Source organism: Oncorhynchus masou, chromosome 24 (genome assembly GCF_036934945.1).
Source record: "Oncorhynchus masou masou isolate Uvic2021 chromosome 24, UVic_Omas_1.1, whole genome shotgun sequence".
Lineage (NCBI taxonomy): Eukaryota > Metazoa > Chordata > Actinopteri > Salmoniformes > Salmonidae > Oncorhynchus > Oncorhynchus masou.
The window spans coordinates 83,857,961-83,883,952 of NC_088235.1; the positions used below are offsets into that span (position 1 = coordinate 83,857,961).

The 25,992-nt window shown below is 41.2% G+C and overlaps 1 long non-coding RNA gene and 10 other non-coding genes across 12 annotated transcripts; 10 read left to right on the forward strand and 1 right to left on the reverse strand.

Annotated features, from left to right (window-relative positions):
* Positions 1–1,252: 1,252 nt before the first annotated feature.
* Positions 1,253–1,323, forward strand: trnag-gcc (transfer RNA glycine (anticodon GCC)). The gene has a single exon. It is a non-coding gene; the product is annotated as a tRNA-Gly (tRNA).
* A 3,636-nt stretch (positions 1,324–4,959) lies between these two features.
* Positions 4,960–5,030, forward strand: trnag-gcc (transfer RNA glycine (anticodon GCC)). Its single transcript has one exon. It is a non-coding gene; the product is annotated as a tRNA-Gly (tRNA).
* Positions 5,031–7,469: 2,439 nt separating this feature from the next.
* LOC135512870 (uncharacterized) lies at positions 7,470–8,511 on the reverse strand. Of its 2 annotated transcripts, XR_010451462.1 has the most exons (4): positions 8,468–8,511; positions 8,226–8,399; positions 8,111–8,146; positions 7,470–8,012 (listed from the first exon to the last, which is right to left on the reverse strand). It is a non-coding gene; the product is annotated as an uncharacterized LOC135512870 (long non-coding RNA). The 2 variants fall into 2 exon arrangements; XR_010451461.1 differs by having other exon boundaries at positions 8,111–8,399.
* Positions 8,512–10,087: 1,576 nt separating this feature from the next.
* On the forward strand, positions 10,088–10,159 carry trnad-guc (transfer RNA aspartic acid (anticodon GUC)). Its single transcript has one exon. It is a non-coding gene; the product is annotated as a tRNA-Asp (tRNA).
* Positions 10,160–10,533: 374 nt separating this feature from the next.
* On the forward strand, positions 10,534–10,606 carry trnav-aac (transfer RNA valine (anticodon AAC)). The gene has a single exon. It is a non-coding gene; the product is annotated as a tRNA-Val (tRNA).
* Positions 10,607–12,832: 2,226 nt separating this feature from the next.
* trnag-gcc (transfer RNA glycine (anticodon GCC)) lies at positions 12,833–12,903 on the forward strand. The gene has a single exon. It is a non-coding gene; the product is annotated as a tRNA-Gly (tRNA).
* A 2,241-nt stretch (positions 12,904–15,144) lies between these two features.
* trnad-guc (transfer RNA aspartic acid (anticodon GUC)) lies at positions 15,145–15,216 on the forward strand. Its single transcript has one exon. It is a non-coding gene; the product is annotated as a tRNA-Asp (tRNA).
* A 1,707-nt stretch (positions 15,217–16,923) lies between these two features.
* Positions 16,924–16,994, forward strand: trnag-gcc (transfer RNA glycine (anticodon GCC)). Its single transcript has one exon. It is a non-coding gene; the product is annotated as a tRNA-Gly (tRNA).
* Positions 16,995–20,284: 3,290 nt separating this feature from the next.
* Positions 20,285–20,356, forward strand: trnad-guc (transfer RNA aspartic acid (anticodon GUC)). Its single transcript has one exon. It is a non-coding gene; the product is annotated as a tRNA-Asp (tRNA).
* A 687-nt stretch (positions 20,357–21,043) lies between these two features.
* On the forward strand, positions 21,044–21,116 carry trnav-aac (transfer RNA valine (anticodon AAC)). Its single transcript has one exon. It is a non-coding gene; the product is annotated as a tRNA-Val (tRNA).
* Positions 21,117–23,009: 1,893 nt separating this feature from the next.
* On the forward strand, positions 23,010–23,082 carry trnav-aac (transfer RNA valine (anticodon AAC)). Its single transcript has one exon. It is a non-coding gene; the product is annotated as a tRNA-Val (tRNA).
* The last annotated feature ends 2,910 nt before the right edge of the window (positions 23,083–25,992 follow it).

Genomic DNA, 25,992 nt, shown 5'->3' on the forward strand with positions numbered 1-25,992 from the left:
GTGCAGAGCTGATGATTAAAATGTATTTTGCATATCAAATAATGACCGCCTACACAAAAGCTACACAAACGTTCCCAATGCAAACTGGACTAAAGATTGTGTAAATCTTATCGAGACTAAAACATCAGTCATTGTGCGGAGTGTGAAGAAAAACTTGGCTTCACCAATATCAAAATCAACAATTGCTTTTGACAGTGACACTGAATGGATACGAAGTTACTGGGGCTAGTCGCAAGTATCTATCTTTTGTTTTGTTTGGATTGAGCATTTTATTATTTAAATGTTGCATGATTTAGAAAGGTACTTTCTAGAGGTCGACTGATTATGATTTTTCAACCGATACCGATTATTGGAGGACCAAAAAAGCCGATACCGATTAATCGGTCAATTTTTTAATTGTAAAAAAAATTGTAATAATGACAATTACAACAATACTAAATGAACACTTTTTTTGTTTTGAATTTTTACACCCTTTTCTCCCTAATTTCCTGGTATCCAATTGTTTTTTTTAGTAGCTACTATCTTGACTCATAGCTACGGCTCAAAAAAGACGAAGGTTGAAAGTCATACATCCTCTGATACACAACCCAACCAAGCCGCACTGCTTCTTAACACAGTGCGCATCCAACCCAGAAGCCAGCCGCACCAATGTGTCGGAGGAAACACTGTGCACCTGGCAACCTTGGTTAGCGCGCACTGCGCCGGGTCCGCCACAGGAGTCGCTGGTGTGCGATGAGACAAGGACATCCCTACCGGCCAAGCCCTCCCTCACCCGGACGACGCTAGACCAATTGTGCGTCACCCCACGGACCTCCCGGTCACTGCCGGTTACAACAGAGCCTGGGCGCGAACCCAGTCTCTGATTGCACAGCTTGCGCTGCAGTACAACTTTATATAATACATCAATAAATTCAATTTTCACAAGTGTACTATTATAAAGGTTGTCATGGCTAACTGCAATATTAGTGTATTGTTTTTTTTCTTCTTAATTAAGACTTGTGTCATTTGCAGTGATGTCTAGGTAACAAATAACATTGGATTGCTCCTTTACATTTTTTTTTGCTGTGAGTCAGGTTCACATTAACCACTATTTTACACACAGAGACTGCAGATCATATTCTTTGTTGTTTAATTAGTTAAAACCTGCATTTCTCCCAAGCAGTGCAAAAAAACGGTCACCCTTTTAGGCCCAATTTGCATCTATCCCTGCATGTATTCCTAGATAAAACTAGACTTTTCATGTAGAAAATAAGCATTGGTGGTTCAGTGGTAGAATTCTCGCCTGCCACGCGGGAGGCCCGGGTTCGATTCCCGGCCAATGCATTAGAAAGTTTTGCTTCGGTCATCTAGGTTGTTTAAGCAATTCGGCCCGAGGAGGTGTGGTATATGGCCAATATACCATGACTAAGGGCTGCTCTTTGGCACGATGCAATGCGGAGTGCCTGGACACAACCCTTAGCTGGGGTATATTGGCCATATATGTTCAGAAAGTATTCAAACCCCTTGACTTAATCCAAGTTTTGTTGTTACAGCCTGAATTCAAAATGGATTAAATTGATTTTTCTCCTTCAACAATTTACACCCAATACCCTATAATGACAGTGAAAACATGTTTTTAGACATTTTAGCTAAATTATTGCAAATGAAATACAGATCTCATTTACATAAGTATTCACACGAGGGATGTGACAAATGTACAATTTCTCTTAAAATTTTAACTGCAATTTTCACAATTCAGATGTCGTTTTGCATATGACTGCTAGGGAGCAATGCAGTTCGATTTATCGATATAGACACTTTGACTTTGTGGCTGTGGTAACTAGTGGATAACCTACAGTGATGTATGAAAGAAAGTGTGTTTATCGACATCCAGCAAGTCTGATTCTAGATTGGCACAGAGCGGTCAATGGGTCTGGGGCTAGAACTCTATCAAAGGCTCTAGATAAGTAATCAAAAATGAGAGCCCAGTAAACATGTAACTTAGGACATGTCCAAAATAAGTGGGTCAACGTCCCCTCATCCTGCTTGCACCTCTCACACAGTGGTGAGGTGTCCGGGAATATTTTATGCAGTTTTACTTTTGAGTAATGTAACCTGTGTATCACTTTAAACTGTACAAGGTTGTATCTGGCATTCACTGAACTGTGGTTTATCTTCCTGAGAGGTTCTACCCAGTCTTCATTTGAGATTTCTGACCCAAGTTCTTGTTCCCAAGCCCTTTTAATGGTGTCTGTGGATACCTCTATGTGGGCCTGTAGCACATCATGCAGTCTAGAAACCGACCCTTTTGAATGGGGTTTGACAAGGATCAAGCTATCTAATGTAGGACTATTTGGCTTCATGCCATACTGTGGGATATGTGTCCTTACGAAATTCCTGATTTGGAGGTATCTGAAAAAATGTGTTGTTGGCATGTTGAACTTTCCCTGTAATTGTTGAAATGAAGCGATCTGACCATCTATGTATAGATTACCAATTGTTGTGAGCCTCTTCTCCCTCCACTGTGAAAATACCACTTCATCCAATGCGGGGTGGAAAGCATGATTCAGGCAAATCGGGCTGTCAATGTATACAGTGGGTATGTTAAGAAAATACCTAATCTGTTTCCAGATCCTAAGCGTATGACAAATGACTGGGTTAGAGTCATAAGTGGATTTTTTTCACATATGATGGGCTATGAACAAGTGCAGGGAGTGAGGAATGTTGACAGGAGGCCTGCTCAATCAAAGCCATGCAGGCATAACCTTCTGTCTCATCGCAGGTAAACTTTCCCTCCAGAAAGACACAATGTTCAGATTAGCAGCCCAATAATACCGTTTAAAGTGAGGAAGGCCAAAGCCCCCCTCTATTTTGTACTTGCATAAATGCTTATTTGAAATTCTGGCTGCCTTGTTATCCCATAAAAATTGAGTTACTATTGAATCCAGTTTCTTAAAATAGCTTTGTGGTATGAAATTGGGTAGACATTGGAAGAGGTAAAGAAACCTGGGTAGGACAACCATTTTAATAGCGTTTATACGACCAACCAAGGAGATAGGCAGAGTTTTCCAAAAATTTATATTTTGTTTAAGCTGATATATTTTAATGGCCCTTGCTTCATACTCGTCGCCAAACCCACTGGCTCCAAGTCATCTACAAGACCCTGCTAGGTAAAGTCCGCCCTTATCTCAGCTCACTGGTCACCATAGCAGCACCCACCTGTAGCACGCGCTCCAGCAGGTATATCTCTCTGGTCACCCCCAAAACCAATTCTTCCTTTGGCCGCCTCTCCTTCCAGTTCTCTGCTGCCAATGACCGGAACGAACTACAAAAATCTCTGAAACTGGAAACACTTATCTCCCTCACTAGCTTTAAGCACCAGCTGTCAGAGCAGCTCACAGATTACTGCACCTGTACATAGCCCATCTATAATTTAACCCAAACAACTACCTCTTTCTCTACTGTATTTATTTTGCTCCTTTGTACCCCATTATTTATATCTCTACTTTGCACATTCTTCCACTGCAAATCAACCATTCCAGTGTTTTACTTGCTATGGACACTGTGCTATCTAACCTCCAAACGAGCTTCAATGCCATACAACACTCCTTCCGTGGCCTCCAACTGCTCTTAAACGATAGTAAAACCAAATGCATGCTTTTCAACCGATCGCTGCCTGCACCCGCATGCCCGACTAGCATCACCACACTGGATGGTTCCGACCTTGAATATGTGGACACCTATAAGTACCTAGGTGTCTGGCTAGACTGCAAACTCTCCTTCCAGACCCATATCAAACATCTCCAATCGAAAATAAAATCAAGAGTCGGCTTTCTATTCCGTAACAAAGCCTCCTTCATTCACGCTGCCAAGCTTACCTTAGTAAAACTGACTATCCTACCGATCCTCGACTTCGGCGATGTCATCTACAAAATTGCTTCCAACACTCTTCTCAGCAAACTGGATGCAGTTTATCACAGTGCCATCCGTTTTGTCACTAAAGCACCTTATACTACCCACCACTGCGACTTGTATGCTCTAGTCGGCTGGCCCTCGCTACATATTCGTCGCAAGACCCACTGGCTCCAGGTCGTCTACAAGGCCATGCTAGGTAAAGCTCCGCCTTATCTCAGTTCACTGGTCACGATGGCAACACCCATCCGTAGCACGCGCTCCAGCAGGTGTATCTTACTGATCATCCCTAAAGCCAACACCTCATTCGGCCGCCTTTCGTTCCAGTACTCTGCTGCCTGTGACTGGAACGAATTGCAAAAATCGCTGAAGTTGGAGACCTTTATCTCCCTCACCAACTTCAAACATCAGCTATCTGAGCAGCTAACCGATCGCTGCAGCTGTACATAATCTATTGGTAAATAGCCCACCCATTTTCACCTACCTCATCCCCACAGTTTTTATTTATTTACTTTTCTGCTCTTTTGCACACCAATATCTCTACCTGTACATGATCATTTATCAATCCAGTGTTAATCTGCAATATTGTAATTATTTGCCTACCTCCTCATGCCTTTTGCACACATTGTATATAGACTCCCCTTTTTTTCTACTGTGTTATTGACTTGTTAATTGTTTACTCCATGTGTAACTCTGTGTTGTCTGTTCACACTGCTATGCTTTATCTTGGCCAGGTCGCAGTTGTAAATGAGAACTTGTTCTCAACTAGCCTACCTGGTTAAATAAAGGTGAAATAAATAAAATAAAAATTACTTCGCCACCATGGCCTTTTTTACCTTTACCTCCCTTATCTCACCTCACTTGCTCACATCGTATATAGACTTATTTTTCTACTGTATTATTGACTTGTTTTTGTTTGTTTTACCCCATGTGTAACTCTGTGTTGTTGTGTGTGTCAAATGCTTTGCTTTACCTTGGCCAGGCCGCAATTGTAAATGAGAACTTGTTCCCAACTTGTTCTCAACTTGCCTACCTGGTTAAATAAAGGTGAAATATTTCTATTATCAAGCATTGGTGGTTCAGTGGTAGAATTCTCGCCTGCCACGCGGGAGGCCCGGGTTCGATTCCCGGCCAATGCATTAAAATGCTTTGCTTTGGTCACCCATGTTATTTTGGTGGAAGGGTTGATTGTTGAGCAACAAAACCGACACGTGCGTAACTGTGGGTGGTGAATGGAAAGAGACATCTGTTACCAAAACGTCAAAAAGTGTAATGACATTTTGCGATTGTCATCATTTTCGTCCACTGTTGTCTGCGTATCTCTGTGTTGGCAAATAATTGCAGTATTTTCATCTAACCACATCGCATTTTGGAGCATAGGTTCCACCCATTTTCAAGTGAATTCGTTCGTTTTTCATGCCTGACATGCAGTAATGATAAAAAAAGTGGTGTAATAGCCTACAGTTTTCTTGACATTTAGCTTTAATTATTGTGATAGGCTCATGTTTTATTGGTACTGCATACCCTCGCTATTTATTTTGGACACCGTACTGGACCATATGAGCTTACTTTCGCCCCTGGGGCCTGTTGCACAAAACTAGGATAAGGGATTAAGCCAGGATATCTTGGTGATCCTGGCTCAATTGATCCGTAATCCGGTTGCACTAAAGATGGATAGGGGGCAGGAGGATATGTTATGGTATAAATTACCATGGAGATTTATTCTGTGGAGCTAGCCTGCTCCAGACCAGGCTAAATTCCAGGATCTATTTAATCTCATCCCTAATGTCAGTCAGCAGTCACCACAAATGGAAACCAATAGTTATTTCACTGCTCACTATACATTGTTATCACATATAACTAGACCCACTGTTATTATTTAAACGTTTGTGATCATTAATTTCAATGATTTTGGATAAAAAATTATTTTTAGATGATGTTGCTATCATTAGATAATTTACAGTTTCCCATAGACTATAAGGCTATATATAAAATGATAGAATATTAGGGCCACAGAGGGGAAAAAAAACAAAGTCATAATATTGTAACCAGTTGTTTTAAAGGAGGACAGTTGTTAAAATGACAGATGTGGGGCATTTCGTGAAATTGTACTTCAGTATGGTTTCATAAACAAAGACATGCTGATGTGCCAGAATATTAAGTATCACATTGTCATAAGTATCAAAACTGTAAAAACAATATGTAGCTTTTCTGCAGAAAGAACCAGCCTCATAAATGTATGACTTTATCCTTTTTCTTCAGTGTGGCCCTAGTACTCTGTCATATAAACAAATACACATTCCATATGAATATAAAAACACAATGTGTAACATTATGTTCCTTTATTGAATAAGGACAAAACAAAGCAGGTAAACCATCAGCTCCTTTCGAAACTGAAGTCACAGTGACTCTACAAGATGGAAAGCACAGAATCCAAGCATATTATACAAAATGATACATACACATTCAAAGGTCTGTATATAACACACCCTGCATGTCTGCACACTAAAATAAATGCAGGACAAATCCATACACATCAACTGAACAGACAAATGAATGGATGCAGTAGCCTCCCTGCAGCCTTGTATTACACACAGTATACCGCACAAACATCATAAGAGGCCAAATTCGTCAAAAAACAAACCCAAAAAAACCCAAATTCCTCTGCCACCGCAGGACATATTTAACCAAAATTGAAAGCACACATACTAACTAAAATAATTCAACACATATTGGTCCCTCAGCAGCCGACCACTGTCGTCATCAGGGAAGATTGCCGGATTGTCCCAGTCCATGGCTGGTGGCACTCTGGGGGCCCTCTCCTTCCTCAGGCAGGCCACATTGTGGAGGACAGCACAAGCAACAGTAATATCACATGCCCTAACAGGGCTGACCCTTAATTTGTGAAGGCAGTGAAAGCGTGCCTTCAGGAGGCCAAAGGTCATTTCAACTCTGGCCCTGGTCCTGGCATGGGCATGGTTGTAGGCCTGCTGTGCTTCCTGGGGGTCTGTGAAAGGTGTCAGGAGAAAAGGCTGGCAGCCATACCCCCTGTCTCCCAGCAACACACCAGAGAATTCACCTGTCAACACAAAATCTCATCATTACTACCTCATAAACACAGTGATATTCTTGACACAGCCATGATGGTTATAAATAGGGGTTGTGTGGCTTACCTTGTGATAGGCACTGATAGATTTCAGAGGCCCGAAAGATTCTGGAGTCATGGACTGAGCCAGGCCATTTTGCCACAACATTGCTGATCACACAGTCAGCATTGCAGACCATCTGAAATCATAAGATGAGGAATATTACACCAATCAATGCACATCACTGGCAATGCAGAGTGTTCGTCAATGGACAATATCAAAAAGTTATGTTCACCTGAACATTAATGCTGTGAAAGGATTTCCTATTCACAAAATCGGCCTCATGGGCACCTGAGGGGGCTTTTATCCTTATGTGTGTGCAGTCCACTGCACCAATGACATTGGGGAAACCTGTCACACAAAGTAATGAGTATCCTACTATGTGTTAACAGTTGTCCTGTAATTTGTAGATCCTCTTACCTGCAATCCTATAGAACTCCTCTTTGATGTCACAGAGTCTTCTGTGGCCAGGGAAGGAGATGAAGACATCTGCTAATGCTTTGATAGCCAGACACACATTCCTTATTGTACGGCAAATTGTGGCCTTGTTCAGCTGTTCTGCATCCCCCACTGAGTACAGGAAGGCTCCACTAGCAAAAAAGCGCAAGGCCACACAAACCATTTGCTCCACACTCAGTGCATGGCTCCGTGCAGTGCGGTGCTTAATCCTGGGACCCAGTAGTCTGCATAGATACCTGATGCCATCTGCAGAAAACCTGTATCTTTCATATAGATGGTCATCAGGGAAGGCCAGTGGGTCCAACCGGTCCCTGAAGACCCTTTCTCGCCTGAAGGCTCTCCTCAGCACAAGTGCTTCTTCATCCACCACATCTCGCACGAATGGGCATGCCATTGTCAGAGCAGAAAGGAACACACAATTTTGGGCCTTCATATAGGCTAGTGGCCACACCTGGTGCTGGGGGGGTGGGCAAAAGAGGGCGATGCCTTATAACGATGACTTGGTTGTACTGATTGCTGGGAAAATAAAAAAAACCTTAGAAAGATGCCACCGTCCTGTGTGCTCACAATAAGAGCTCATATGTCATGGCTCACTTGACTTTACGAGAATATACCTAATTTTTATTTTGAGCTGTGTCATCTTCTTGGAGCTGGGGGAGGAAAGAAAAATAATGATTAATACATTTGTGTTACAGTTAGCATACAGTGTACATTGAAGGCATATCTCACCTCCCTCTCAAGTTTTTTTATTTCAAGGTCCAGTTTCCTAATTGTCCTCTTTTTTATTTCGGACTCCAGTGCAAGATTTTCCATCTTTTTCTTCTTGTACTGAATGTCTATGTCTGCCAGTTCTATTTGGCGCCGGAGGTGGTTGCCATACAACTTTCTGATAGCTTGTGAGCTCTGTGAACACAATACAATTAGCGCAGCTGGAATTTGGCAGGATGTGGTGTCCTTTTATTAATATGCACTATGTTGCCAGGCTGGTTTTCCCACTGTATAGCATCTGGGTCCTGTAAAATAAATTAGATTTTTTGATTTTGATGAGGACTCCTCACCATTGTAGAGTAAATAGTACTTTCACAGTTTTAACATGATACCTCATGCCTTCTGGAATCCAGAGAGATGGTCTCCTCCTCATCATCGTCTCCATCATGTGCTGTTGCTGCTGCACTGGGGCCTTCACCCTATCACATTTAATCGGATTCATATTGAAGCTAGTAGACAAGACATGCCAGGCCTACAGTATGCCTTTGATGGAGTACTCACTGGATCAGCATCGTCTGGTGCTTGTGCTGGTGGCTCTAACAGGAACACAGTGCTGCCAGACACTGCAAGGCAATAGGTAAACCAAAGTCAGACAGTCCAAATTGATTCAATATGAATGTGGTTGTATCCCATGTAGAGATGGAAGGACATACCTTGAATGAAGCGGGTGGCATCTTGGGAGGAACCTATGCTCGTCTCTTTCCCCCAGGGATCCCCTCTAAGACGGGCCTGCCTTTATTTAGCTCCAAGGCCATGTCCTCTGCTGGGGTAAGGTCAGCCTTTGGTGACCCACCACCCGTGCCTTGTCTGTGGGTATTCTTTTTCACTGCTAAAACAGTACAGACAATGTGTGAGCAGGCACCTTCTGGGTACAATATATGCTTGTGCTTTGTTAAATATTAGTCAGGGACCATACCATTCTGCAGAATGTTCTTGTATTTGATTTTGACCTGCTGCCATGTCCGTTTTGGCCCGTTCATGTTTAATCTACACACACACACACACACACACACACACACACACACACACACACACACACACACACACATTTAATGGAGTCACACTGCAAAAAATTACTTGGTATTTTTGTCTTGTTTTCAGTAAAAATATCAAAAAATGTATCATAGCTTTATACAGTGTGATGGAGTTACTTTACACAATTTCACTCATATCTGCAGTGCATTTCAATTAAAAATTTAACCGTTTCATAATTACAGTACAACTGCATTTTTGGAGATGTGAATTAAATATTTGAATTGTAATTGTGATGTTTCAGCGGAGCGGTGAGTGTGTAATTGTGCACTACTTACGCATTCAGGCGGTCTGCAATACTTTGCCACGCTTTTTCTCTTTGCTTTATCACTGTGGCGGTGTTGCCTTTCTTCTTAATTATATCTTTTACCTCCTCGTTTGCCTCCATGAGGATTTGTGCTTCCGACGGGGAAAAGTACGCGGCTCTAGTTGCCATGGTAAATCAGTTAATCTGTGATCTGTGGCGGGGTCTATTTGAGTGAGCCGTGAGCGCGCACCTATCCAGGATTGGTTTCACCTGGCTTAATGAATCCGTGTCTGCTCATCCTGGCTTGGTCTTTGTGCAACCAATTAAGCCTGGACGCACATGTTTTGGCTTCATTGAGTTTAGCTGAGTCATTTATCCCGGATGTCTTAATTCTACTTTTGTGCAACAGGCCCCTGTTTGTAACACAATATAATGGAGTGTGAATGCTTTCTGAAGGCACTGTGCCTCTTTACAACGCATCACATTCGAAAAAGATAATGCGGTGATCAGTTGTATAATCACCATTGTGATCTTGTTTGCGTAGTCCTCGTTAGTATAGTGGTCAGTATCCCCGCCTGTCACGCGGGAGACCGGGGTTCAATTCCCCGACGGGGAGGATCAATTTTTATAGTTCAATGTTCAATATAGTTTTCAATGTTGATTTTGAATTAGGTTATTCCGCTTTTAGTTTAAATGCACCTTATTGCTGGAACCAACTGTAAAATGCAGTGCAATATGACGCTCTGCAATGTTAAAATCTTGATTGGGAAACTATTTGCTGAGGAATGTTTCTGTTTTTCTTGATTGTTGTGCTTTATTTTTGTTTGTATCTGATTTGATTTTGTGTATGAATTGAACGTGCAGGGCTCCCTTGCGAGAGACCCTGGTCTTAATGGTGACGTTTAAAAGTGGAAGTAGAAGCAACTGTATGCCATAGGTTAAGTCAATATGCAGTTGGTTTATTTTGAGTACTTCTGCTAAATGCGTTCAGTTTCCGTAGTGTAGTGGTTATCACGTTCGCCTAACACGCGAAAGGTCCCCGGTTCGAGACCGGGCGGAAACACATTTTCAAAAAGTAAATTCTAGTGTTAATCTGTGGCAAATGTCTGAAAATAAACAAATAAATACAATATTGTTTTGAACATTGTTTGGGACACTGACTGACTTAACGTTATACTTAATGCATTTATCAATTGGTGTTGATTAAGATTTAGTCAAAAGCGCATTATAGTAGCTTGGAAATACAATTACATTTCTAAAGGAGGCAAAAAAATGGTAGGAAAACCTATTGGAAAACCTATTCAATCAATCTTTATCCCAGTCTGCTGTTCCCACATGCTTCAAGAGGGCCACCATTGTTCCTGTTCAAAAGAAAGCTAAGGTAACTGAGCTAAATGACTACCGCCCCATAGCACTCACTTCCGTCATCATGAAGTGCTTTGAGAAACTAGTCATGGACCATATTACCTCCACCCTACCTGACACCCTAGACCCACTCCAATTTGCTTACCGCCCCTATAGGTCTACCCTGGGTCTCGACCCCACCCTGTGCAACTGAGTCCTGGACTTCCTGACGGGCCACCCCCAGGTGGTGATGGGTAGGTAACAACATCTCCAATCCGCTGATCCTCAACACTGGGGCCCCACAAGGGTGCGTTCTCAGCCCTCTCCTGTACTCCCTGTTCACCCATGACTGCGTGGCCATGCACGCCTCCAACTCAATGATCAAGTTTGCAGACGACACTACAGTGGTAGGCTTGATTACCAACAACGATGAGACGGCCTACAGGGAGGAGTTAAGGGCCCTCGGAGTGTGGTGTCAGGAAAATAACCTCACACTAAATGTCAACAAAACAAAGGAGATGATCGTGGACTTCAGGAAACAGCAGAGGGAGCAGCCCCCTATCCACATCGACGGGACAGTAGTGGAGAGGGTGTAAAGTTTGAAGTTCCTCGGCGTACACATCACGGACAAACTGAAATGGTCCACCCACACAGACAGCGTGGTGAAGAAGGAGTAGCGCAGTAGCGCCTCTTCAACCTCAGGAGGCTGAAGAAATTTGGCTTGTCACCAAAAACACTCACAAACTTTTACAGATGCACAATCGGGAGCATCCCTTCAGGCTGTATCACCGCCTGTTACGGCAACTGCTCCACCCACAACTGTAAGGCTCTCCAGGGGGCCATCATCGCAAGGCCATCAGACTGTTAAACAGCCATCACTAACATTGAGTGGCTGCTGCCAACATACTGACTCAACTCTAGCCACTTTAATAATGGAAAAATCGATGTCATAAATGTATCACTAGCCATTTTAAACAATGCCACTTTATATAATGTTTACATACCCTACATTACTCATCTCATATGTATATACTGTATTCTATACCATGTACTGCATCTTGCCATCTTGATGTAATAAATGTATCACTAGCCACTTTAAACAATGCCACTTTATATAATGTTTACATACCCTACATTACTCATCTCATATGTATATACTGTACTCTATACCATCTACTGCTTCTTGCCTATGCCGTAAGGCCATTACTCATTCATAGATTTTTATGTACATATTCTTATTCATTCCTTCACACTTGTGTGTATAAGGTAGGTAGTTGTTGTGAAATTGTTAGGTTAGATTGCTTGTTAGATATTACTGCATGGCCGGAACTAGAAGCACAAGCATTTCGCTACACTCACATTAACATCTGCTAACCATGTGTATGTGACAAATAAAATTTGATTTGAATAAACTGGCCACTGTGTGTAGGTCTGTGTACTTTTTGGCCAATTGTTAAATTTTAAACGGGGGGGGGGGAATCAGCAACATGAAAAACGAAATTGCTTGATCTTTATAGATTTTTTGTTATCTTTTTTACTGCATGTAAAAAAAGTAACACTTGATATTTCGATTTTTTTTCAAGTCCATTCGCTCATTTTTTATGCCTGACATGCAGTGATGATTTGCTCGTTTTTCATGCCTGACATGCTGTGATGATAATAAGTGGTGTAATAGCCTGCAGTTTTATTGACATTTTAGTTTTAATTATTGTGATTGGCTCATGTTTTACCAGTATGGCATACCCCTACTATTTACTGGACCATATGAGCCTACTTTCACCCCAGGGCTGTAACACAACAGAATGTAGTCAATTGTGTGTGAAGGCTTTCTGAAGGCTCTGTACTTCCGTGTATAATTACAACCCATCACATGCAAAAACGATAATTTGGTGAAATGACTGTTTTATAGAACTATTTATTGACCTAGATTTTTATGGAACAATAAGCATTGGTGGTTCAGTGGTAGAATTCTCGCCTGCCACGCGGGAGGCCCGGGTTCGATTCCCGGCCAATGCATCAACATGTTTTGCCTCGGTTACCAATGTTATTTGTAGGTTGGTTGTTTAGCAACAATACCGACACGTGCGCAACTATGGGGCGAAACAGACAAGGTTGGCTAAGATTGTTGACATGTAAACTATATTTTGTCTCCAATTGTTAAGCACGCTTCTTGGAGGAGGGAACGCAACACCCTGCTACACACAACTCCATGGACTAAAAGAGGTATGTGATTGTAGGTGCGAGTAAGGATGACAGAAGCAGAGAATGTTACCGTTTACTTACTGGGAATTTATTTCCTTAACACGGTATTAACACGCTGCGCATGATCAGAGAAGCGATCAGCAGGCCGGAGGGCGCCCGGAAATTGTGCTATTTATTTTGTTAAAGTCATTTTTGTTGTATTGTTTCACTATTGTTCTTGTCCTGGGTTAGGTGGTGGTTCTGGTGGTGGACTACAGGTGCACCAGTTAAAGGCCCTCTGGTCTTCTCTCTTATTTTATTTAATTCTCAGTTTTCCCCTTGTTTGTCCTGTTTTGTACCTCTCCTCCCCCTTGTATCCTACCCTCCCCCTTCAATTATTTCTACTGTTCTTGAGTTGTTTGAGGTGACCAAGCTGACGGATAATAGCATTAAAACTGTTATTATCCGTATGTACAATGAAACCGTACAGCCGGAGGACGTTGCAGTATGGCTGGGCAGGTACTGCAACGTGAAGAGTCCCCTGATCCAGGTAAAAGACCTCGATGGGATCTGGACAGGGGCCTGGAGGGTCACTGTCCAGCAAAGGGAGGATCCTGGGGGCTATGGTGGGTTGAAAGCCATCCCATCCACCATAGTCCTCGGAGAGAACAGGGGTCATGTTCACTACCAGGACCAGCCCAAGCTGGCCACCTTGCAGATGCCTGTCAAAAGGTTGTCTGCATGAAGTGCCGGGAGGTGGGCCACTGCTACGAGGAATGCACGAATGGAAGGTTGTGCAACCTCTGTGGCGAGCGGTCCCACCTCATCCGCGACTGCCCCTCCTCCTGGGCCAACAGGGCCAAGGCTGGAAGGAGGGAGTGGGCGGCCGCGGACCGGGCGGTTACCTAAATCTAATGAATTCTAGATAATAGCGGAGAGATAATTGCGATAGAGTTGTCAGCTCAGGGATTCAATCTTGCAACTTTACGGTTAACTAGTCCAACACTCTAACCACCTGCCTCACGAGGAGCCCGAATGCAGTAAGAGGCCAAGGTAAATTGCTAGCTAGCATTAAACTTATCTTAAAAAACAATCAATCAATCATAATCCCTAGTTATAACTACACATGGTTGATGATATTGCTAGTTTATCTAGCGTGTCCTGCGTTGCATAATGCAGTGCGCATTCGCAAAAAAGACTGTCTTTGCTCCATCATGTACCTAACCATAATCCTCAATGCCTTTCTTAAAATCAATATTCATAATTTTACGTAATTATGACATAACATTGAAGGTTGTGCAATGTAACGGGAATCTTTAGATTTATGGATGCCACCTGTTAGATAAAATACGGAACGGTTCCGTATTTCACTGAGAGAATAAACGTTTTGTTTTCGAGATTATAGTTTCCGGAATCGACCATATTAATGACCTAAGGCTCGTATTGTTGTGTGTTATTATGTTATAATTAAGTCTATGATTTGATAGAACAGTCTGACTGAGCAATGCACTATGCAGAAATGGCTCTGCCATTTCCTGGTTGCAAAGATTCAAATAGTTCCCCGAATTTCAGTTTGTGACAAACAGAGCAAGTGTAGTTGCACTGTTTAATCTCTCTGCTAAAATGTTCAGATTGTGCCAAATGAAAAATGTTAACTAGCTACAGTGCCTTCTGAAAGTTTTCAAACCCCTTGATTTAATCCACATTTTGTTGTTACAGCCTGACTCCAAAATGGATTAAAAATCAATACACACAATACCACATAATGACAAAGTGAAAACATGTTTTTCACCCCTGGCTGTAAACACAAGAGAATGTAGAAAAAGTCAATGTTGTGTGAATACTTTCTGAAGGCACTGTACCTCCGTTTATAATTGTATCACAACCTGTCGTGATTGGGAGTCCCATAGGGCGGCGCACAATTGGCCCAGCGTCGTCCGGGGTTGACCAGTGTAGGCCGTCACTGTAAATAAGTATTTGTTCTTAATTGAAAAGCCTAAATAAAACTAAATACAAATTTCAAAACGATAATTAGTTGAGCAGTTTTATAAAACCATTGTGTTTTTGCAGATGTAGTCCTCGTTAGTATAGTGGTCAGTATCCCCGCCTGTCACGCGGGAGACCGGGGTTCAATTCCCCGACGGGGAGAGAAAGAAATATTTTTGTTTGAACCTTTTTCAATGTTGTTTTGTAATCGATATACCTGAAACCTCACCATTACTTGGATGGACATTTGTGTTCGTTATGAGCATCAGTAATTGGTCATTAATATGGTTAAATCCGGAAGCTATCATTTCAAAAACAAAACATTTATTATTTCAGTCAAAAACGGAAACGTTCCGTATTTTACCGAATGGGCGGCAACCCTAAGTCTAAATATTGTTGTTACATTGCACAACCTTCAATGTTATGTCATTATTATGTCAAATTCGGACAAATAAATTTGCAACGAGCCAGGTGGCCCAACCTGTTGCATATACCCTGACTCTGCGTGCAATGAACACAAGAGAAGTGACACAATTTCCCAAGTTAATATTGCCTGCTAAATATGCAGGTTTAAAATATATACTTCTGTGTATTGATTTTAAGAAAGGCATTGATATTTATGGTTAGGTACATTCGTGCAATGATTGTGCTTTTTTCACAATGTGTTTTTTTAAATCATCACCTGGTTGGCGAAGTAGGCTGTGATTCAATGATAAATTAACAGGCACTGCATTGATTTATGCAAAGCAGGACAAGCTAGTTAACCTAGTAATATCATCAACCATGTGTAGTTAACTAGTGATTATGTGAAGATTGATTGCTTTTTATAAGATACATTTCATGCTGGCTAGCAACTTACCTTGGCTCCTTGCTGCACTTGTGTAACAGGTGGTAAGCCTGCCACGCAGTTTCCTCGTGGAATGCAATGTAATCGGTGTCCAGAAATGCAGATTACCGATTGTTATGAAATCTTGAAATCGGCTCTAATTAATCGGTTGACCTCTAAAAGAGACATCTGTTACATAAAACACCAAAAAGTGTAATGACATTTTGCGATTGTCATTAGGCCAGTACTTATGCGTCCACTGCTGGCCACTCATCTCAGCCTTGGCAGAATGTCAGTGTGTTCGTCTTAACCACATCGCATTGTTGAGCATAGGTTCCACCAGTTTTCAAGTCCATTCGTTCATTTTTCATGCCTGACATGCTGTGATGATAACAATTGGTGTAATAGCCAACAGCTTTCTTGACATTTTAGTTTTAATTATTGTGATAAAAAATGTTTTACCAGTACGGCATACACCCACTATTTATTTCGGGGACACCATATTGGACAGTATGAGCTTACTTTCACCCCATGGCTGTAACACAACAGAATGTCGTCAATTGGGTGTGAATACTTTCTGAAGGCTCTGTACCTCCGTGTATAATTACAACCCATCAAATGCAAAAACGATAATTAGGTTGTTTTATTTAAACCATTGGATACACTTGCGATTAGCCCAGTCACTTTGTATCTATCTGTTGTTTTGATTGAGCATTTTATGGAGACACATTTCTTTCGAAATTGCATGATTGGAAAGCTGCATCTCTGTAGCGCAATCTCCACGTCATGGATGTGGTGGCAACAGTTTTGTGGAGAAGTTATTTTGGCCTCCCAGGTTTAGGCTATTTTTCCGAGCTAGAGCGCCACCCGGTGGTCATACTAATAGAGGTTTTTATTGATTTCTAATCTTTCTCCAGTTTTCCAATTGAGATGGAAATGATGAGTACCGTATTTCATGTATTCTTACCAAAAATAACTGCTACCATGCATAAATGACTGTGGTATAAAACTATTTATACAACGAGATTTTTATACAGAAATAAGCATTGGTGGTTCAGTGGTAGAATTCTCGCCTGCCACGCGGGAGGCCCGGGTTCGATTCCCGGCCAATGCATTACTACCTTTTGCTTCGGTCACCCATGTTATTTTGGTTTATAGAATAGTTGGTTGGTGAGCAAAAAAACCGACACGTGCGCAACTATGGGGCAAAACAGACAAGGTTGGCTAAGATTGTTGACATGTGAACTATCCAAAGAAAACACATTTTATGATTTTTAATAGGTTCAAAAAGTTGGTTGAAAATACACTTACATTTACGAGCTTAGATGGTTCTCAAATTAATCAGGTCTCTGCATATAAATCTACTTAGGGATATGGTTGGATGATAAACTGTCTTTTAAAATGCATATCGATGAACTTTGTAAACGGCTAAAAATCAATCTTGGCTTCCTCTATAGAAACAGGACATGTTTGTCCTCTACAAATAGAAGACAAATTGTGCAACCTACTTTTATGTCAATTATAGATTATGGGGATGTTATATACATGCATGCTACGGCATCAAACACTTAAATCGCTGGATGCTACGTATCCTTGCGCACTTAGATTTATTACGGGTGCTAGCTACAGAAATAACCACTGTGAGTGGCACAATATGAACATTTGAGCAGAGAGATTAAACAGTGCAACTCCACTTGCTCTTTTTGTCACATAAACTGAAATTGGGGGAACTATTCGAATTTTAGCAACCAGGAAATGGCAGAGCAATTTCTGCATAGTGTATCTTTAAATAATGATGTACCTACCTAAAAAAATATATGTATGAAAAGGCAGCAGGACTTCCTGACTGACCAAGTCTGTCCATAATAAAGTCTGTCCATAATTCTTTACCTTCTTAACAGCACTATCGACAAGGCAGGTCCTACAGGCTCTAGTTTTGTCGCACCTGGCCTACTGTTCACTCATGTGCCATAAAGAGGGAAAAGTGCAATTGGCTCAGAACAGGGCAACACAGCTGGCCCTTGGATATACACAGAGAGCAAACATTAATAATATGCATGTCAATCTCTCCTGGTTCAAAGTGGAGGAGAGATTGACACTACTTGTATTTGTGAGAGATATTGTAAGCACTGAGCTGTCTGTTTAAATGACTAGCACACTGCTCAGACATCCATGCATACCCCACAAGACATGCCACTAGGTCTCTTGAATGTCCCTAAGTCGACAAAAGACTATGGGAGGCGCAGAGTACTACATAGAGCCATGGCTACATGAATCTCTATTCCACATCAGGTAACTGATGCAAGCAGTAGAATCAGATTTGGGGGATAAAACACACCTTATAGAACAGCGGGGCTGTGAAGCAATACAAACATAGGCACAGACACATGCATACATACACATGATAACATACACACCATACACACGAACACATGGATTTTGTGTTGTTGATATGTGGTAGTGTAGTAGGGGCCTGAGGGCACACACTTAGTGTGTTGTGAAATCTGTTATGAATGTATTGTAATGTTTTTAAAATGTTATAACTGCCTTAATTTTGCCAGCAGCAGCTAATGGGGATCCATAATAAATACAAATGAGTCAACCACAGGGATCGGAGCAGGTAAACATACTACAAGAAGTGGTAGAGGGAAGAGAGGATAATAACAAAATAGATGGATTAGCGTCATAAAAACAATGCGCATGCTTCATTGGGGCAGAAGTCAGTATGTTGTTGTGATTCTGGATGGCCAGACGACTAGGAACAATGATAAGGAGCTGCCATGTAAGGAATCGTAACTGGCTAGTGTCAGCTAGTTTTATCTTGTTCTTGATACCATGTCTTGTTTTGAGGTATTTTAACTGATGTCACGCCTATGTTAATATGGCAAAAATTCACTAGCAAGCTAACCAACAACTGTAACAATATATTTGAGAGACAACAAGTGCTCATTGTGCAAATGTATTTGTTTCAATAAACATTGGAGACAAAATATAGTTTACATGTCAACAATCTAAGCCAAACTTGTCTGTTGTGCCCCACAGTTATGCACGTGTCGGTTTTGTTGCTCAACAATCAACCCTTCTACCAAAATAACATGGGTGTGTTAACTGATGTCACGTCAATGTTAATGTCTCAAATTCACTAGCTAGCTAACCAACAACTGTAACAATATATTTGAGAGACAACAAGAGGTCATTATGCACATTAATTTTTGTTTTCAATAAACATTGGAGACAAAATATTATTATTTATTATGCCGTTATTTCAACAAGGAACACAGACTGAGACCAAGATCTCTTTTACAGCTGGGCCCTGCATATACATGTTTACACATACAATGATTAAGAAGCTAAGCAAGACAAACAAAACGATCATAGATAACACACAAAAATACAGCAGCAGAATACATTTACACACAGGTTATTCCCCTAACAGCACAAAAAGTTGCATTATCTTAAACAGTTACAAGAAATACAAAAAAAATAAATCATTACATTACATTACATTTAAGTCATTTAGCAGACGCTCTTATCCAGAGCGACTTACAAATTGGTGAATTCACCTTCTGACATCCAGTGGAACAGCCACTTTACAATAGTGCATCTAAATCATTTAAGGGGGGGGGGGGGGTGAGAAGGATTACTTATCCTATCCTAGGTATTCCTTGAAGAGGTGGGGTTTCAGGTGTCTCCGGAAGGTGGTGATTGACTCCGCTGTCCTGGCGTCGTGAGGGAGTTTGTTCCACCATTGGGGGCCAGAGCAGCGAACAGTTTTGACTGGGCTGAGCGGGAACTGTACTTCCTCAATGGTAGGGAGGCGAGCAGGCCAGAGGTGGATGAACGCAGCAAAATCCTCCAATAAATTTTTAAAATGGGCAAGGGGGACAAGTCTCAAGTTTAAGTTTAGTCTGCAGGCTATTCCATAAGCAAGGAGAGTAACAGGAAAAGGCAGCCATACCCAACTCTGTGGAAATAGCATGGGCCTCAAGTACAATCAATGCTTGAGACCTGGTTTTAGGAATTCTAATTCTAATATTGATGAGTGAGGATAAATAAGAAGGTAGTTTATTCAGAAGTGCTTTAACTAAACATACAAGATGAACTGGCACAGAGACAGGAAACACAGGGATAAATACACTGGGGAAAATAAGCGACACCCGGAGGGGGCGGAGACAATCACAGGAACAGGTGAAACAGATCAGGGCGTGTCTGGGAGTCCCATAGGGCTGCGCACAATTGGCCCAGCGTCGTCCGGGTTTTGGCGGGTATAGGTCGTCATTGTAAATAAGAATTTGTTCGTAATAACTGACTTGCCTATTTAAATAAAGGTAATGAAAAAATAAAATGCAAAAATAATAAGTAGGTGATCAGTATTATAAAAACCATTGTGAATTGTATGTTTATTCCTCGTTAGTATAGTGGTCAGTATCCCCGCCTGTCACGCGGGAGACCGGGGTTCAATTCCCCGACGGGGAGGGAAAACTTTTAGTTTAAAGCTTTTTGAATGTTGTTTTGTAATCGATATACCTGAAACGTCACCTTTACGTGGATGGATATTTGTGTTCGTTTAGCGCTTCAGTAATTGGCAAGACATAATGTAGAATATGATCATTAAACATCATGAGAAGAACAGTATACCTGCATTATATACTACACAAGCTTACAATTTACTTAACTTTGTTGTTAAAGTATAAAAAAAACACGAGGTACCAAAACCATTTACAGGGTTGGGTCTCCGCTGAATTAGGTAAATCCGCTTTTAGTTTTAATGCACCTCATTGCTGGAACCAACTGCACAAAACACTGCAAGTGGACGCTCTGATGCCGCTCGGGCAATTTTAAATTATTGATTGGGGAACTTTGCTGAGGAATGTTTCTGTTTTTCTTGATTGTTGTGCTTTATTTTTGTTTGTATTTGATTTTGTGTATGAATTGTTTGTGCAGGGCTCCATTGCGAAAAAAGACCCTGGTCTTAACGGTGAATCCGTTTAAAAAAAGGTAAACAAATAAAATAAAATGTTTATATTTTATATATATATAAAACGGTCTTCAGCATTTCTTAAAACAACCTAAATTGATATGGAAATGATACCCTGCTTTATAGAAGCTACTGTAGTCTATGCGCAGTAGGTATATTTGGAGTACTGCTGTCTTTCACGCTCAGTTTCCGTAGTGTAGTGGTTATCACGTTCGCCTAACACGCGAAAGGTCCCCGGTTCGAGACCGGGCGGAAACACATTTTTTTAAACTAAAAAAACGAAGTTTTGGGCCAAAGCTTTTATCTAAAATTAAACAAACAAATAAATACAGTATTCATGTGTTGCACATTCTTTAGGACACTGACTCCCGACTGAGCACTATACTCAATGCATTGTCAACTGGCGTTGATAAAGATTTAGTCAAAAGTGCATTATAGTAGCTTGGAAATACAATTACATTTCTAAAGGAGGCAAAAAATTGCGAGGAAAAACCCTTTGTCTTCATTGTGATGTCGTCAGATTGACTTGAAGATGCATTATAAAGTTAGCCAGCTTGCTAAGAGTGAGGGGAGAGCACCTGATCTTTTTGCTAGGTTGTTTGTTTTACAAACTTTGCTAGGGAATGTTAACATTGCCATCTGTCCACAGTAAAGTTGACAACATCGTAATGATGGCAAAGTTGTTTCCTACAAATATTTTTGCATACTTTAGCAATGTCATTGTATTTCCAGGCCAGTGTTCATGTGTTGCACGTTGTGTCACAATATTATTATGAAGTTTCTCTTGAGGTCTGGTGCTTGACTGAAAGTTCTACCGAGGATTGTTTAGTATGAAGATGCCTAGAAACTGCTTTTCAAGTAGGCGTTCCTGGAAGTATTGGCCCATTTGGCCCTTGGGTTTAAAAACAATTACAGGAAATGCACACATCAAAAAATAAATACGAACTGCAAACAGAAAGAAAAACACGGTCATAAAAAACAAACACATTCATCTGTAAAAAGTTAATCAATCAGCTTCTGAAGTGGCATCGAGGCACCAAAACATCACATGTAGGAACTATTTCAAGATTGTTCCACAAATAAGGTGCAAAGAAACTAAAACCTGATTTACCTAACTCCGTAGACACCAAAGGAATTTCCAGAGCTAGCCATCCCTGAGACTGTGTGTGGTAACTCGTATGTCTAAAGTTTAGTAATCATGTTAGGTACAGTGGGAATTTTTGTACAAGGGCTTGAAACGAAAACATAGCAATGTATCAACCCTACGTGACATCAAAGTGGGCCAATCAACTGTCTGGTAGAGAATTACAGTGAAGTAGAAAAATTGTCACTCATAATAAAGCGCAGTGCGCAATGATAAACTGCATTTTACGGTAATAATGAAGTGGCAGCTATGTTTACAGAGATGATATTGGACCGATAGTATAAAACAGATTATTCAGTTGACGTTACTATTTAACGAGAGGCAGGACCTATTTCTATTGAAGAAGTAGAGGTGGGCGGAATACCGGTATGAACGTGAATACCGGTATGTTGTGCCATGATATGGATTTTGCCATATCATGCATATCATGGTCAATTAATAAATGTATGAAATAAGACGCTTTTGTTTCGTAAAAAAATCTGTCGAATGATACAGCCTAGTGGGCTTGTTCAAATGGTTTATTTTACTAAAACATAATGCTTGCTTACTCTTCTGCGCTGAGGATTACTGAAGACAAGGAAATAACGCTATTGAGGTTGATTTGCAGGACGACGAAGGCCTGGTTCGAAAAAAAGGTGCTTCCTCTGTCCTTTGGGACTGGTTGGGCTTTAAGATATCCGAACTCGACCAACAAACAGTACTGTATAGGTTGTGTCGACACATTGTGCTAGCCTAAGGTGGAAACCCTGCATGTGCATGAATATGAAGAATCTACCAGAATGTGTGCAACATTCTGTGTGCAATAGGTACATTTGCTTTCTCTCTTTTCATCCCATCCCACAATCTCTCATCAACGACATCCTGGGTCTCTAGAAGATACCTAAATTGACACCTGCACTCAAAGAGCCACCGAGATATTAAAGGCGAACATTCGAACTTAGACAGAACAGTACCCCACTAACAGAATTTCAGGCAACATGACACCCAAAGGCAGTGTCTTACCTCCAGTTTCCGTAGTGTAGTGGTTATCACGTTCGCCTAACACGCGAAAGGTCCCCGGTTCGAGACCGGGCGGAAACACATTTTCAAAAAGTAAATAGTTGCGTAGGCTATTACCATTATTTTACGATAAACCGTCAAATAAATATTTTACAGTCGTAATGGGTTGTAAATTGTATAACATTCTTTTGCATTGTCAATTGGCGCTGATGAAGATTTAGTCAAACGTGCATTATAGTGGCTTGAGGGAAAAACAAAAAAATTGGTTGGAAAACCCTTTGTCATCATTGTGATGTCGTCAAATAGACTTAAGATGCAGTATAACGTTAGCCAGCTAGCTAAGATTGAGGGAGATCACCAGATTTTAGCTAGCTAACGTTAGTTTTGCGAGGTATTTTTACGATCTTTGCTAGCTAATAATGGTTAATGCTACCATGTACAGAAGGCACGTACATGCTCTGGAGTCTTAACTTTTGGAATGGGGTCATAAAAGCATATAGCCAAAACAGTTTAAATGCTAAAGCCAAATGTATTAAGAAAATGAATTCAACATGCCACATTGGCTTCAGAAACCACTCCGTTCGTACCGATAGCTTCTGTTAACCACAGAGAGCGTTTGTTTCTATGCGTTCTCTTCTGTCTTTCCTAGCTGGCAAATTACCAGGATGTTGTCTCTGGTTTTGAATATGAATACCCTGTGCAGATGATGCTTTCCTACGTCATACTTCCATGTTCATGTCCATGGTCTTTTGAATGGCTTTCAATATTAGATCATCAAATTCATGAAAACGCGGTCAATTAAGATACGCAGTACCAGTCAAAAGTTTGCACACACCTACTCATTCAAGGGTTCTTTATTTTTACTATTTTCTACATTGTAGAATAAGTGAATACATCAAAACTATGAAATAACACATATGGAATCACCAAAAAAGTGTTAAACAAATGAAAATATATTTTGTATTTGAGATTCTTCAAAGTAGCCACCCTTTGCCTTGACAGCTTTGCACACTCTTGGCATTCTCTCAACCAGCTTCACCTGGAATGCTTTTCCAACAGTCGAAGGATTTCCCACATGTGCTGAGCACCTGTTGGCTCCTTTTTCTTCACTCTGCAGTCCAACTTATCCCAAACCATCTCAATTGGGTTGAAGTCAGGTGATTGTGGAGGCCAAGAGAGAGAGGAGGATGGTAGAATTAGAGGGGGCATACTTAAGTTCACACAGGACATCAGATAAGACAGGTGAATTTCACCAGATAGGACAGACTGACCTTAGTCTATGGGCCGTGGGGGCTATTGCAGCATATATACTGGAGGCTGAGAGGGGGGGGGGGGGGTCGGGAGACACTGTGGCCCTGTCCGACAATACCCCCAAACAGGCAGGATGTAACCCCAACCACTTTGCCAGAGCACAGCCCCCACACCACTAGAGGGTTATAAACAGATATAGCTAGCACCAATACAACCAGCCTGAAAACAATGACCAGTAGAAGCTAGAGGTCGACCAATTAATCGGAATGGCCGATTAATTAGGGCCTATTTCAAGTTTTCATAACAATCGGAAATCGATATATGTATATTTTTTTACACCTTTATTTCATCTTTATTTAACTAGGCAAGTCAGTTAAGAACACATTCTTATTTTCAATGACGGCCTAGGAACGGTGGAACGGGGGCAGAACGACAGATTTTTACCTTGTTAGCTCTTTAACTTGTCAGCTTTGGGATCCAATCTTGCAACCTTACAGTTAACTAGTTCAACGCTCTAACCACCTGCCTTGCATTGCACTCCACGAGGAGCCTGCCTGTTACGCGAATGCAGTAAGCCAAGGTAAGTTGATAGCTAGCATTAAACCTATCTTATAAAAAACAATCAATCAATCATAATCACTAGTTAACGACACATGGTTGACGATATTACTAGTTTATCTAGCGTGTCCTGCATTGCATATAATCTATGCGGTGCGTATTCGCGAAAAAGAACTGTCCTTGCTCCAATGTGTATCTAACCATAAACATCAATGCCTTTCTTAAAATCAATACACAGAAGTATATATTTTTAAACCTGCATATTTAGCTAAAAGAAATCCAGGTTAGCAGGCAATATTAACCAGGTGAAATTGTGTCACTTCTCTTGCGTTCATTGCCGCAGAGTCAGGGTATATGCAACAGTTTGGGCCGCCTAATTTGCCAGAATTTTATGAAATTATGACATAACATTGAAGGTTGTGCAATGTAACAGGAATATTTAGATTTATGGATGCCACCCGTTAGCGAAAATACGGAACGATTCCATATTTCACTGAAAGAATAAACGTCTTGTTTTCGAGATGATAGTTTATGGATTTGACCATATTAATGACCTAAGGCTCGTATTTCTGTGTTTTAGAGCAGTCTGACTGAGCGATGGTAGGCACCAGCAGGCTCGTACGCATTCATTCAAACAGCACTTTTGTGCATTTTACCAGCAGCTCTTTGCTGTGCTTCAGGCATTGAGCTGTTTATGACTTCAAGCCCATCAACTCACGAGATTAGGCTGGTGTAACCGATGTGAAATGGCTAGCTAGTTAGCGGGGTGCGCGCTAATAGCGTTTCAAACGTCACTCGCTCTGAGACTTGGAGTTGTTGCTCTGCAAGGGCCGCGGCTTTTGTGGAGCGATGGATAACGCTGCTTCGAGGGTGGCTGTTGTCGATGTGTTCCTGCTTCGAGCCCAGGTAGGGGTGAGGAGAGGGACAGAAGCTATACTGTTACACTGGCAATACTAAAGTGCCTATAAGAACATCCAATAGTCAAAGGTATATGAAATACAAATGGTATAGAGAGAAATAGTCCTATAGGTCCAATAATAATTGCAACCTGAAACTTCTTACCTGGGAATATTGAAGACTCATGTTAAAAGGAACCACCAGCTTTCATATGTTCTCATGTTGTGAGCAAGGAACTTAAACGTTAGCTTTCTTACATGGCACATATTGCACTTTTACTTTCTT